A 12,719-nucleotide genomic window follows, 5' to 3' on the forward strand; every position below is an offset into this window, starting at 1 on the left:
ATATTAGGAATAAAATTCCTACATTGTACAGAACTAAATGAAGCCATTAGAAATGCTTAATTTGAATAAATGAATAGGAGTTAGTTTCGCCTTTCTTATTTATCTAAAGTCTATTATCTTTTATATCTTCGTTAGTGGCAATCTGAATTTAAGATACTTAAATACCGTCCAAAACATGAAAGAAATGTTTTGAATTTTTCGGATTCTTGTTCCGTGTTGCTGTTTAACAAGGAAGTGAAAGTTATCGACACAGGAATTTGCAGTCCTAAGCTCGCACTGATATACGCCAAATCTGTCGACGCCATGTATCGTTACAAAGCATGCTGACAGTGGGCGTGAAATAGCATTCATCCGTTCTGAGTGAACCTTTTATTTTTTGCATTAATTTCAAACTAAGTGTTGATGTTTTACAGAGTGGCACAATGCAATTCGGATGATGAAAAGTTATAGGTAATAGCAAAGTTAACATAATAAAATTCATAAAATGTCTTGTGGTTCTCGTTTGAATGTTAAACTATTCAGAATACCATCATCAAGAAATAATTTAGTATAGCAGATACAATCGTGCTAAAGTCATAATTGTATGCTTCTAACTTGCATGTGTGATTATTATTGTTACCTCGCTCCCTCCATAGTTACATGATTCATTGCAGAAAGCCACCACACACACACTTACACCAACCTATAAAATTCATCTATCAAACGTATTTTTGTCTGTTAAGTGTATATGTACTCTTGTTGATTTTTCTATCTTTGCTGATGTCTTTGATAGTCTCGAACCTGGATCTCTGCAGACAAGGAAGGTTGGTTGATTACGTTAAAGCTAAGGTTTTGAAACTTGCGTACTGCGGTTCCAAACTGAATGTCTTTTTTGGTTTTACATGTTAGGAAGGAAAACGGAATTTGTCATTTCTGTGTGAGACTGGCTGACACACGTCGGTTGGAAATGATCTCATACATATCCTGGTGCTACAAAGAGAATCGAACAAATCTTTCCAGCCAAAGTCACTAGGAGGCACTCCAAATAAGGGCGTAGTACTCGTTTTTCAAACTCTACCACGAAGATTACATCGTAGCCGAACTAAGTTGTAATAATTCCGATAATTACATTTACAATAGCAATATGAATTATAAAGTTGTCAGCAGAAATAAAACAAAAATAAATACTGCACAATGTTAGAAGAGGATGGAAATAAAGCATACAGATTAAGAGGAAGGAGCCAAAGCGTATGGTATGGCAAGAATGGAATACAAAGATTTCGAAACCTTTCTGTATCCCGAGTTGTTTCTTGTTATGGTTTTGCACAAATTATCACCTAAACGCTGTGGCATTTGGAGTAAACAATAGCATAGCATTTAGGCGAGTAAATGAACTTCGCCGCGCAAAATATGCAAATACATAAGTTTTTTTGTTGTTGTTGTTTTGTGGCTGATTAAATTTTCGTTGTTTGAATAGTCTTTGAAGTAGCATGTTCGCAGCAACCAAGCATACACTTAATGGTGAAGTGAAAATAAATAGGTCATTTAATACGATTTGTTTGGGAGTAAAATAATAAATGCAACTGCTCATTCTAGACCATTAGGTGCTGAAAAGTTGTGATAATCATCATGAGGAAATTGAGGTAGAACCATGTGACTTACACGTTATTCTACGTATTTCCCGCAAAGTGTTATACAGTTGTTAACTTCGCTGCTGCATCATTTGCAATCCTCTGAGAATAAAGTCTTTCGCTTGCTGCAGAAACCAGTCCTCAGCGGCAGATATGACTTCATCTGTAGTAAATTTTGTTCCTTTCGAGTGTTTCTTTAAATCTAACTATTTCCTATTAGAATAGGAAATAGTCAGATTGGGACAGATGCGGCGAACAGGGTGGGTCAGGCAGACATTGAAAGCTCAAGTTGTGTATTGTCTGTTGATTTTCATGAGCAATGTGAGAAGGTGCGTTGTCCAGTAAAAGCAACACGCCTGTGTTCAGTTTCCAGCGGCGTTTTTCCTTCAAAAGCTATTAAATAAAATGCTGCTGTGATACTTTCACCTTTTCTTGAGGTACTTAGTAAGGATTACCCCATCCATATACCAAACAACATTAGCAAGTACCTTCCCTGCTGACTTTTGTATTCGGAACTTCTTTGGCCGTAGAAAACCTTTGTGTCTCCACTCCATGGCTGTTGTTTGGTCTCTGGGTCATAGTGATGAAGCCATGTTTCATCAAATGCCCCCAAATACCTTGAGATGACAGTACACGTTCTCTCTTTTGGTCGGCATTCAAACATTTGGGGACCCACTTCGCTGAGAACTTCTGCATGTCCAGATGTTGGTAGATAATGATCCCAATTCTGGATATCCCTAGAGTCTTTGCAATGTTTTTGAACTAGTATTCATCATCAAGTATCATCAAGTATCATGGTATGCACTACATCGATGTTTTCAGGTGTGCTCGCTGTGGAAGGTCTTCCTGACCTGGGAGCATATGTTATCTCAGGATGCCCAGTTTTAAACTTGGCCTCCCGTCTGGTAACTGTTGAATATACTGGGATACAGTCCCTTAAAGTCTCACACAAAGTTCGGTGAATCTCAGTTGCGGTCTTTTCATGAAACACGAAAAACTTTATGACGGACCGCACGCACCTCTGTGTCTTTGAATTTCTTAAAATCTTTGACGTCTTCTTATATATCCTAAAAGAAAAAGAACAAATTATTGCAATTTGATGAAAAATGAGGGTTAAAGGGTTTTATACATTCTTTCTTGTAGTTATATTAGTTGCTTTAATAGCATTTTTATTCTAGGTGTTTATCAGAAGTTATCAGCTCACCCCTCGTAAATTTCATTTGTATATTTTAGTAAAGATCGTCAAACAATTTTTTCTTCTGATGCATCAAACATATTGCTCATAAGGCGTCCTGTTTGTTATCGCTTCCTGGTAATAGAATTTCTAATCAGGATGAAATAAAGGAAGACAAGAAGGAAATATGAACTACTTCTTATTATTATTTATCAACTCGAAGTGAGTCACACTGCTGTGTTCAGTTACAACTCAACTTTTTTTTTCTCTCGAATTATTGTCGAATTCTCTAGCAACGGAAATTAAGTGAATTACTTAATAAATTTACTCCTCTTCAGAAATTTATTTAATTTTGATATCTAAAGTTTTTAATGTGCAATATCATTTTGGCTTAGTGCGAATAACATTCATATATCCTCGTTACTTTAATAATACTGATTAAAGTATCATAGAGATGTTCCCCCCAACCACCGATCATGAATTTGTTTTGGACAAATACTATTGATCACTCGCACCTGAATCAATCAAATAATAACCTCTGTCACAAAAACGGTAGTTCTTTAACATTCCTTTACAAAATTTATCAGAAAAAGTGTGAGAATGCCGTTTCCTCTAAAATAAAGTAGTAACTGCGATATCTTCCTCACTTAAAATACCATTTGGCATACTTTGTTACCGAACATCATGCATAACTTTTGTTCTTAGCCTGCTTATTAAGACGAGTCATTTATTATTGCTTCTCAGATCTAAATGAAGCATTTTGTTTATATACTACTTATCTTTCTTATAAAAGAGATGATTAATTTAATATTTGAACACGGTAAACAATAACAAAAACTCCGATTGATCTCCATATAAGTATCGTGAATGTTCGAAGTATCACTGCTAGAGTCAAAAAAAAAATAATAAAAAATACTGGGACATTTTTGATATTGTGCTGAGCTGACCTGGAAATACCACTTTGGATATACAGCTCTGTCAAACCCAATAAAATAATTATGCTCGTTATAATCTTCTCCTCTATAGATTGCTTTATATTATAGGCTTGTTCTTAGCACTTTTCCCAAGAATGGTTCAATTCAACATTTACCGGATCTAATTCAAGGGCCTCCAAAACTTCTTTTACACAATGAGCCGGATCGAGTTAACAAATTCAGAGAAGAGTTTATCGTTCCATTAAAAAAATAAGTTAAATACAAAAACCTCTTGTTTTAATTGTAAATTAAAATTTTTGAAATAAAAGATATAAATCAAATAAAATGAATTGCTAAAAGTTTGTGATTATTGAAAAAATATATATAAAAAACCGAATATGTCATTTTTTTAAAAAAAAAGGGGGGGGGATTTTTTAAATTCTTACCAGATGAAAATCATAACAGAAACTAACAATAAATACACATTATCTACTTCGAGGACGAGGTGCAGCGGGCTGCCCACCCGAACAGTCGGCACGTGCAATAGTTTGTAGAGGCTTACTCTATTTTATTCCGTTATCTCCAACTAGTGTGGTTATCTAACTAATCCAGGTTAAATACAAATCGAGATAAAGTCCTAAAACTACAGAAGATTCTTCAGAATTCTTGACGAAATTGATGTGCAATACACTCGGTATTGCACATTAATTTCAAGAACTCAGTTCAAGAACGTATAAATACAGATGTCAAAATTCATTCTCAAGCAAAAATACTTTCTCCATACATTCTGTCCTCATTTCAACTTCCATGCGAAATGCAAAACTGCATTAATATGTTAAACTCTAAATTATCTCCCTATTTCATAGTAATACCTTTTGTAAAGGTATCTTTAATTTTTGTTCTCTATACAATGTTGTTTTTAATGGAAAATGTGCTTCAACTGCATAAATTAGACTCCATAAACTTTTAGGTAGTCTCACTGTTTGCTTCTCGAAATTACAGTTTTACATTGCTTTCATCACTGTCCATTCACATGCTACACTCATGCTGCTTTTCAGCTAAGGAATACGAGTATTTCTTTTTCTAGATACATCAAACGCTCTGAACCAGGAGCGCGCTCAGGATTTAATCTTTTTTTTTTTGGGGGGGGGGGTTGAGTAGACGGTTTGAGAATACACACTACGCATCGCATACGACCAATGACTGAGCATCTGCAATGATCGCTAATTCATAAGTAGTATAGAAATAGAAGACACGACACAACATACCTTTTTAAAAAAATGAATTTTAATTAGGAAAAGTTTTTAATATTTTTTTTTTTCTTTGGAGGTGGCCAGGGCTCCTTGACCCTCCTCTGGGTGTGCCACTGCTCTGAATAATTCATGAAACATTAGCGACATTAGGCAGATAACACTAGCAATTTTCTGATGTCTTTTAGAGGATAGCATACTGCAGACAATGCACTGAAAACAATCAAACATCGGGTGTTTCAAAACTACGCCAGTCTTAATTATTCGATTATTTAATTATCACTGTCATTCTATTATCACAAGCAGAACAAGAGAAGTTAGTTTGAAATCACTAAAGTATTTACTGTGATTGAAATGATCATTACTAAAGTATACAAAATCACTAAGTATTTGTTTCGAATGTTTCATATCAGCAGCCAGAAGAATACAGAGCTACCAATAAACTAGTGGTTTTCTAACTCTTCATCAATTAATCCTTTATAACTCGCTGCCAGATAGATAACATTTATGCAAAAATCATCTCTAGTTTCAGCATCATTGGATGGTAAAAATTAAAGTCTGTGGCTCGCAACCTTCGGAATTTCCGCATATTCTGTTCTGCTAATTAAACACGATAATTATTATGCCATCTTCAAGGACTCATCGTAGAAGGTCACTTCACACAATCCATTGTCATTATTACTACTTAACTGTTTATCTATACACAACGCTCTCTCCCGCCCACCCATAGTATTCGGCCTGTAAATTGCGTTCTTCGTCAGTTTGCCGACATAAATTATATACAGACCCAACTTTAGGAGTTGATTCGTTCCTGACACTCGCTAGTCAATCGGGATTTCATTCCCATAGACGTAATAATAAAAACAGAGATTACGCTCTCAACATTGAAACTGATGATGATGATAGTAATGTTAAATATTTTTTTTAAAAAAAAACATGCTTAAACAATGATTTATTTATCCAAATAAGAAAAGAACTGCATTTTTTTCAGAAAAATCCAATGGATGAGTAGCCTTTAAAATCAATCAAAATTTTGAAATTTCTTTCAAAACAGTCTTCTCTTTTCTTTATAAATTTTACGCTTTTTTGTGTCCATAATCATTTTTATAAAGCTGTAGCAACTTTTTTAGCGCTCCCGAAATTTGAATCTTGTGACTCGAAAATCTCATGTGTGTGTTGAACAGCTTCAAGTCCCTTGAGATTGAAGGAACGAAGAGGAGTTTCAACTTTTAAATATTTTTTTCTTCAACTTTTTACGTGATATGAGTTTTCATAACAAATTTAAAAAATCTACAGGTTCTGTATTTCATTATAACAAAAAATGATAAAAATAATAAACAAAAAGTTATTAAATGTCTAAACTCCTTCGTGACTCGTAGGTCACCCTGTATTTATTGAGACCAGTTGATTGTCTTTTTATTAAGTGCTTATGTTCTTTTGACCTGTTTGCAGGGTGACAAAGGCCGAGTTTGCCCTCGAAACTCGGCCTGTTTCGCTGAATTAGGATTCATTTAGGATAATATTTCGACCCAGTGGCGTAGCAAGGGGGGGAAGCTTTATTGAGGTCTCATCATTAAGAATAATGATCAGAACTTATTCCACCTTTACCACGAGTTGCCTGCACGTAATGCAGGTCACCTAGACTTGCATTACATGCAGGCACAAACTTGACTTATTCTTCTGTTTGATTACTTGGGAAATGGAGTAAAAACCAGGTTTAAAATAGCTTGGCATCTTTAACATATATTATACCCAAGGTAAAAACCCTTCTACATCTATCTCTCATCCTGAGATTTTTGTTTAATAAGGTCAAAGCACCTTATGATAACTTGTTTTGGTAAAATACTTATAAGCTCTGTATTACTTAACCTTGGTATTTCTAAGCCTGGCTCCCATTGATGAGACCTCAATAAAGGTCGAAACCGATCTGGGTAGTGGTCCCTTGCCTTTAATGCATAGCATCATACATCTCCTCAAGGAGATGGGCTTTGCATTAAGGGTAATTATTAAGAATAGTGATCAGAGCTTATTCCACCTTTACCACGAGTTGCCTAGCCTTGCACTACTTGGCGGGTCACACAGACTTGCATTACGTGCAGGCGCAAACTTGACTTATTTGTCTGTTTGCTTAATTTGGAAATAGAGTAAAAACCAGGTTTTAAATAGCTTGGTATCTTTAACACACACACGTGTGTTATTAATATATTATTAATAACATATATATATATGTATATGTTATTAATATGTACATGAAGTATAAATCGTTTTTCACTTAATTGATTTTGTTCTACTGACCCGCAGAGTATGAATGAGTGGCTTATCAAATTTATTCCAATTTTTCAAGTGACTGAAATTTCAGGTTAAAAATAGTTATCAGCAATAGTAGTTACTCGTACGAGCCTACGATTATTGTCAGACGTTATACAACCAGTATAGCACAGCATTCACAGGTAGAAAAGTCGTTGTTAGAGACCGAAGCAACTAAGTTCTAAATTATACTATTAAATAATCTTTGTACGCGAGTTTTTTCCGTTATTAATTTTGTTAAAAGGTTCTTCACGTAGCAGCACATTTGAATATTTGAATCAGTGTCTTTTCCATCAGTCTGTCGATTTCGATTGAGTTACAAAAGCTTTTCACATGTACTACACGTAAAGAACCTATTTCTTCAATCTTTTTTTTCTGTTTTTTGAAATGTTATCAGGTCATTTATGATGACAATTGATCTATCTTACTTATCATTTTGAGGGCGTTTTTATAAAACACCCTTTAAACGAAGATAAGTTTTTTTTTCTTTTTTTGTATGTGAATATCGATATGAAAACAAGTAAAGACGATCAAATGCCCAAGTTTAAATCTGAGTTTTTCGGATGCGTTTCCTGGTTTACATTTACTCTGAACTTCAAAAGACAGCTATTTTAATGGAACTAAAGAAGTGGTATCAATGCTCCAAGAAAGCAGCAGAGATTTTGGTAGTACCTCAAAAACAGAGTTCTCAATACTCTGTAAGTTTTTGCTGCGAAAAGATATCACTAACACTATTTTAAAAAATATCTTGACATTTCTGGTACAGATATTTTTAAAAATAATGTTAGCAATATCACTGAACCACAGTCTATCTTAAACAATTAAAAAAATATGTCAAGCACTTCGTGTTTCGTCAAACTTTTGCTTTATTGCAGAGGGCGTTACTGTTCTACTTGTCATTTTTCAACCAAGATCTGAAGGCATTCATAAATATTACAGTCAGCACATGCGGGATAAAAATGTGTGCAAAAAGAATCTATTTCGAACATTATTTGATGGCTGAAAAAGATGTTGCATTGTTACTGATAGACTAAGTCTGAAATCGCTTCTTTGCACTGATGTTTATAAAAACAATATGCTATTGAATTGAAGGGGAGCTAACTGATTTCATATAGCTGTAAGATTTTTTTTCCCCTGTCGGATATTCCGATGTTTCATTCCTCATGTAGGCAGATTGGCCAGAATACACAAGAAATTTACACAAATAGTTTAATGTACGATATATCTACTCTCTCTCTCTCTCTCTCTCTCTCTCTCTCTCTCTATATATATATATATATATATATATATATATATATATATATATTACACACACAGGGTGTTCGGGATAAATTTGACAGTTTCGTAAGGAAAAAGAAAATCTTCTTTGTATCTATTAAATTTAATGAATTGACAAAAAAACATTACAGGCAGAGTTAATTACAATACTATCAACAAGATTTACTCAAAATAACCACCATTAGCATCGATCACAGCTTCAATTCTGCTTCGGAACCTCGAACAAGCTGATGCTACAGTCTCCCTGGGAAGGGCCGCAAAAACTGTTTTAATTTTATCCATTAACTGGGCTTTTGTATTACTGGAAGTGCGATTGGTGTCTTTTTCAACTGCGCCCCATACAAAATAAGCCATGGGGTTAAGGTCTGGGGAGTTTGGAATCCAAACATTTGGACTGGTGAAGTCGTAGAAATTTTCAGACAACCATTTTTGACTTTTCCCAGAGGTGTGGCAAGGGGCCGAATCCTGCTGCCATACATACGGCCTACCATTGGCTACCCTTGTTATCCAGGGCTTGACTACAGTTAGCAACTCCACGAACAAAGCCCGAATTCCAATGCCAGGGTTCTTCAACACCTGTTCCTGCAGATTTGCGAGGAATTCTGCTGTACGAACGCAATCAGATCGTCTGCTAGGGATCTTTCTTCTTGCTACATCCTCGTAGTCACCATTGCAAGTCTCTAGTTCATGCCTGATTGTTTTTACTGTATTCAGGGAGCATTGGGCAGCAGTCGTAATATCCTTATTTTGATGGCGGGCACGAATCATCATGATACAAGTTATTCTCTTCCATGATTCAGGTGGGTTCCAGCTATCCATCCTTTCTGACATCTTGTATATGAATGAAGAAGGGTCCAAACTTTTAAATGAAGAGAAGTGTGTGTTAATACATGTAACTTACGGAAAAATATAATTAATTATAAATATGTCAAATTTATCCCGAACACCCTGTATATATATATATATATATATATAAAATGATAAGCCTTTTTTTGTCACGTTTTTTGAAATGTTTTGAGACTCAAGGGCTACCCTGAGTGTCAAGTCTTCAAAATTCTAGTCATCAGAATTCAAGGAGAATCGGCCTACCAGTCCGGAACTCAGGGGGAATTGGGCGCCGTAGGCGCTAGGGGGAAACGCCCCTAGTGCGCGCGCGTGTGTGTGTGTGTGTGTGTGGTGGCGTGAGTTGTAAATAGAGGATTAAGTATAAATTTAAGGCTGTACGGAATGGGATGCCCCCCCCCCCACTCCCGATGAGTCCTTGGGGGTTGTTACGTGCCATTAATAATTTTTCGAAGTTTACGTAATTAAAACATATTTCTGATGAATATACACTTATGATTATCATGCAGGGTATTTACACACACGATTAAAGCAGTGCAATTCATTCAGTTCAGAAAATTCAGTACAAAGCGAACTCATTCTTTTGATAAGCTAACATAACAGTATTTTTAATAAAGCAATAACGATGGTAAGGAAATAACTGAGGCGGTGTCATCCCATAGACTTCGAAGCTAGGGTTAGCTTTTATTAAGAGAGCCTAATAATACCTTAAAGGAGCCGATTTATTTCCTTAAAATAAATTAAAAACTGCCCTTCACTTGAAAAGCAGTGATAAATGTTCCTTACCTCCTCTTACATGGGATTCAAACCCTGGTCTTTCCATCCGAAAGGCATGTCATTCTTCCACCTGGAGTATGAAGGTGCTTTAAATTAGTCATTTGCGTATTTAATATCAGGAACAAATAGACAAATTAACCGACAATATCGCACATTGGAGCAGTTTGTTTGGCTGTTTAAGACGGACGTGACGTTGTTCATAGCAACAAATCATGCGTACACCACATTTAGGTGTTATGTACAACGCCAAATAAGAATGTTATGAAATAGCGATATTTCGGCAAGCCACACTCGCGGTGATCTAGTTTCAAATATTTATTTATGAAATTCAGTTTCATTCGGGAGACAGATATGACGTAATGTTTCCATGACAACGTATTCGGCTTTTAATAGTTGTGGTGTAAGATGCCCAGAGGCATAGCTAGGGAAGGGCAGATCTTCCCGGGCAACACTTGGAACCTTTTTGAACTTTCGCAGTTAATTCTAAAATACAGTCTCGAGAACTCATTTCCAAATATTATAATACTACTGCAAATTTTCCTCACAATTGCTGTAAGTGTTGCTAGTTGTGAGAGGAGTTTTCTAAATAAAATTTGATTAAGAATTACTTTCATTACTATGAAATAGACTTCGACGAGTTTGCTAACAGAAAAGCAAGAAAAATAACATTTTAGAATGTTGGAATTAAATTTTTACTCCAAAAATAAACAGTGTTTTAATTTATTTCCCTATACGTCGTTTTGACTTTCTGTAGTATTTTTGGTGTGTATTGAGAGGGGCGAACGACAAATTCAGGGACCGCCCCGGGCAGCAAAAGCTCTAGTTACATCACTGAAAATGCCCACTACTACTACTACTGTAGTTCAAACCCAATTTACACCGAAAATGTGTTTATTAATTGGGAAAACGGAGGACAGATAAATTAGTTCACTAAGACTGTAAATGATACGGTAGCCTCGGTCTGTTATGATGGGATATATAATAAGTACAAACCGCTAGAGGACTTCGAATAATCATGTCTGCCAAGAAATCAGAACCATGGAGAATTTTCAGTTAAATAGAGCATAACCCAGATATAATGCTGTTATTATTGCAGATGAGAATTTAAAGTAAATTCTCGAATCTCCAAAAAATCTGACAAATATTTCTCAGTTTCTCCCCGCTGATTATTAAAAAAAAAAGGGGCAGACATTAGCAACATAACACTGTCAACACCAAATGGATGAAGTGGCCACTTTTCTCAAGACCTTTAAGGTCTTACTTCTGTCAAACCAAAGCTGCTGACCTTGGCGCGCGCGCGAGTCCTTGGCCTTGCGAAATGCTCGCGGACCTTGACTTGTACCAGCGTCGGGTAAACAGTACGGATGGTAGCAACTACTCAAATATCGCGCTTCTATAGTAGTCAAGAGAGAGCATCTAAAAACCAGAGTATATTTCCAGTCGCTGATAATTCGTTGTTTCCAAAGTGACCATTCCGATTGTTGATAATATCGGTGTAACTTTAAGTAGACCCATCTGTTCAACTGAAATATCTACTCTGTAGGTGAGAGATTTCTTTTTTTATCTGTCTTATTCACAGTGGTGGTGTTTTCACTTCCGCGATGGTTTCATAACACTTCCTGAAATTGCCAAGAATCAATGTCAATGATCTCTAAAGTGTTGCTGTCCCAGATATGTCTATCCACGTGCCGATAAGACAAATACAACTACACCTAATAGTATTTGATTTTATAGTTTAAATATCATCATACAATATAGTTTCGCAGTATCCAAGGCCATTAAATCACCGAGTATAAAGCACATTTTAACTCGTTTTGGCAGTGCGTATACAATGTATTGGGATTATTCGTTAGTGATTAAAGCAAATGGCATACAACAAACATTTATATATCCTATTTAAAAAATCAAGACTACAGATACGACTCCTCGACACTTTTGCGCACTTGCAGAAGGAGGCGAATCCATTTTGATAATAGGGTAATCAATGATGAGCGTTTATTATTATACGTCGAAATATTAACTTTTCTTTTATGAAAATTCTAGTTTTTCAAGTGGTAACCATGTTGTGCAACATGGTTACCACTTGATTTCAAGTGTGCAACAGTTGGGAAATTTTAAAGTACGTAATTTCGCCTGCTGGTGACGAATTCGTTTATCGCTTTATTCCTTTCTCCCTTTCTACATAAATCGACTCTTCTTGGCACCGTGCCAGCCACAGTTCTAGCATCTGTGGTCGAACAATAGTTAGAGTTCAAACATTTCTTTTTATAAAATCAGGCTTACTAATTAGGGATAATTGGAGGAGAACTAATTGACTGGGTAACTAATGTTCTTGGAAAAAAAAATTCTAAACATGAAAATTTATTATTTCGAAAATTTAACGGCGATGGAGGATTGGTGTGATGCCAGACGAAGCAAATAAAGTTGAGATCAGTACAGAATCAGTTATGAGATCAGTCTGTCAATTGTGTCTTGTCTGTCGTTTTCGAGAATAAAACCATGAATTCTCCGCTAGTAGACTAACTCGCTTGCCCTTGAACTTATAAGTCCGTAATTAGTTCCCAGA

The 12,719-nt window shown here is 35.7% G+C and overlaps 2 protein-coding genes across 3 annotated transcripts in view; one reads left to right on the plus strand and one right to left on the minus strand.

The window, feature by feature from the left end:
• The window catches only part of LOC150110045 (mitochondrial sodium/calcium exchanger protein-like), a 66,078-nt gene that overhangs the window by 43,160 nt on the left and 10,199 nt on the right, over window positions 1–12,719 (minus strand). The gene's annotated exons all lie outside the window — the stretch shown is intronic.
• Window positions 11,590–12,719, plus strand: part of LOC150110046 (nucleoside hydrolase-like) — a 119,239-nt gene continuing 118,109 nt past the window's right edge. The window contains exon 1 of the mRNA XM_090397698.1: window positions 11,590–11,696. The gene's annotated coding sequence lies outside the window, so the exon portion shown is untranslated. The remainder of the gene's footprint in view (window positions 11,697–12,719) is intronic.

The sequence above is a fragment of the Typopeltis vanoorti genome, chromosome 1, assembly GCF_054136105.1.
Source record: "Typopeltis vanoorti isolate ZY-2024b chromosome 1, IOZ_Tvanoo_1.0, whole genome shotgun sequence".
Classification (NCBI taxonomy): domain Eukaryota; kingdom Metazoa; phylum Arthropoda; class Arachnida; order Uropygi; family Thelyphonidae; genus Typopeltis; species Typopeltis vanoorti.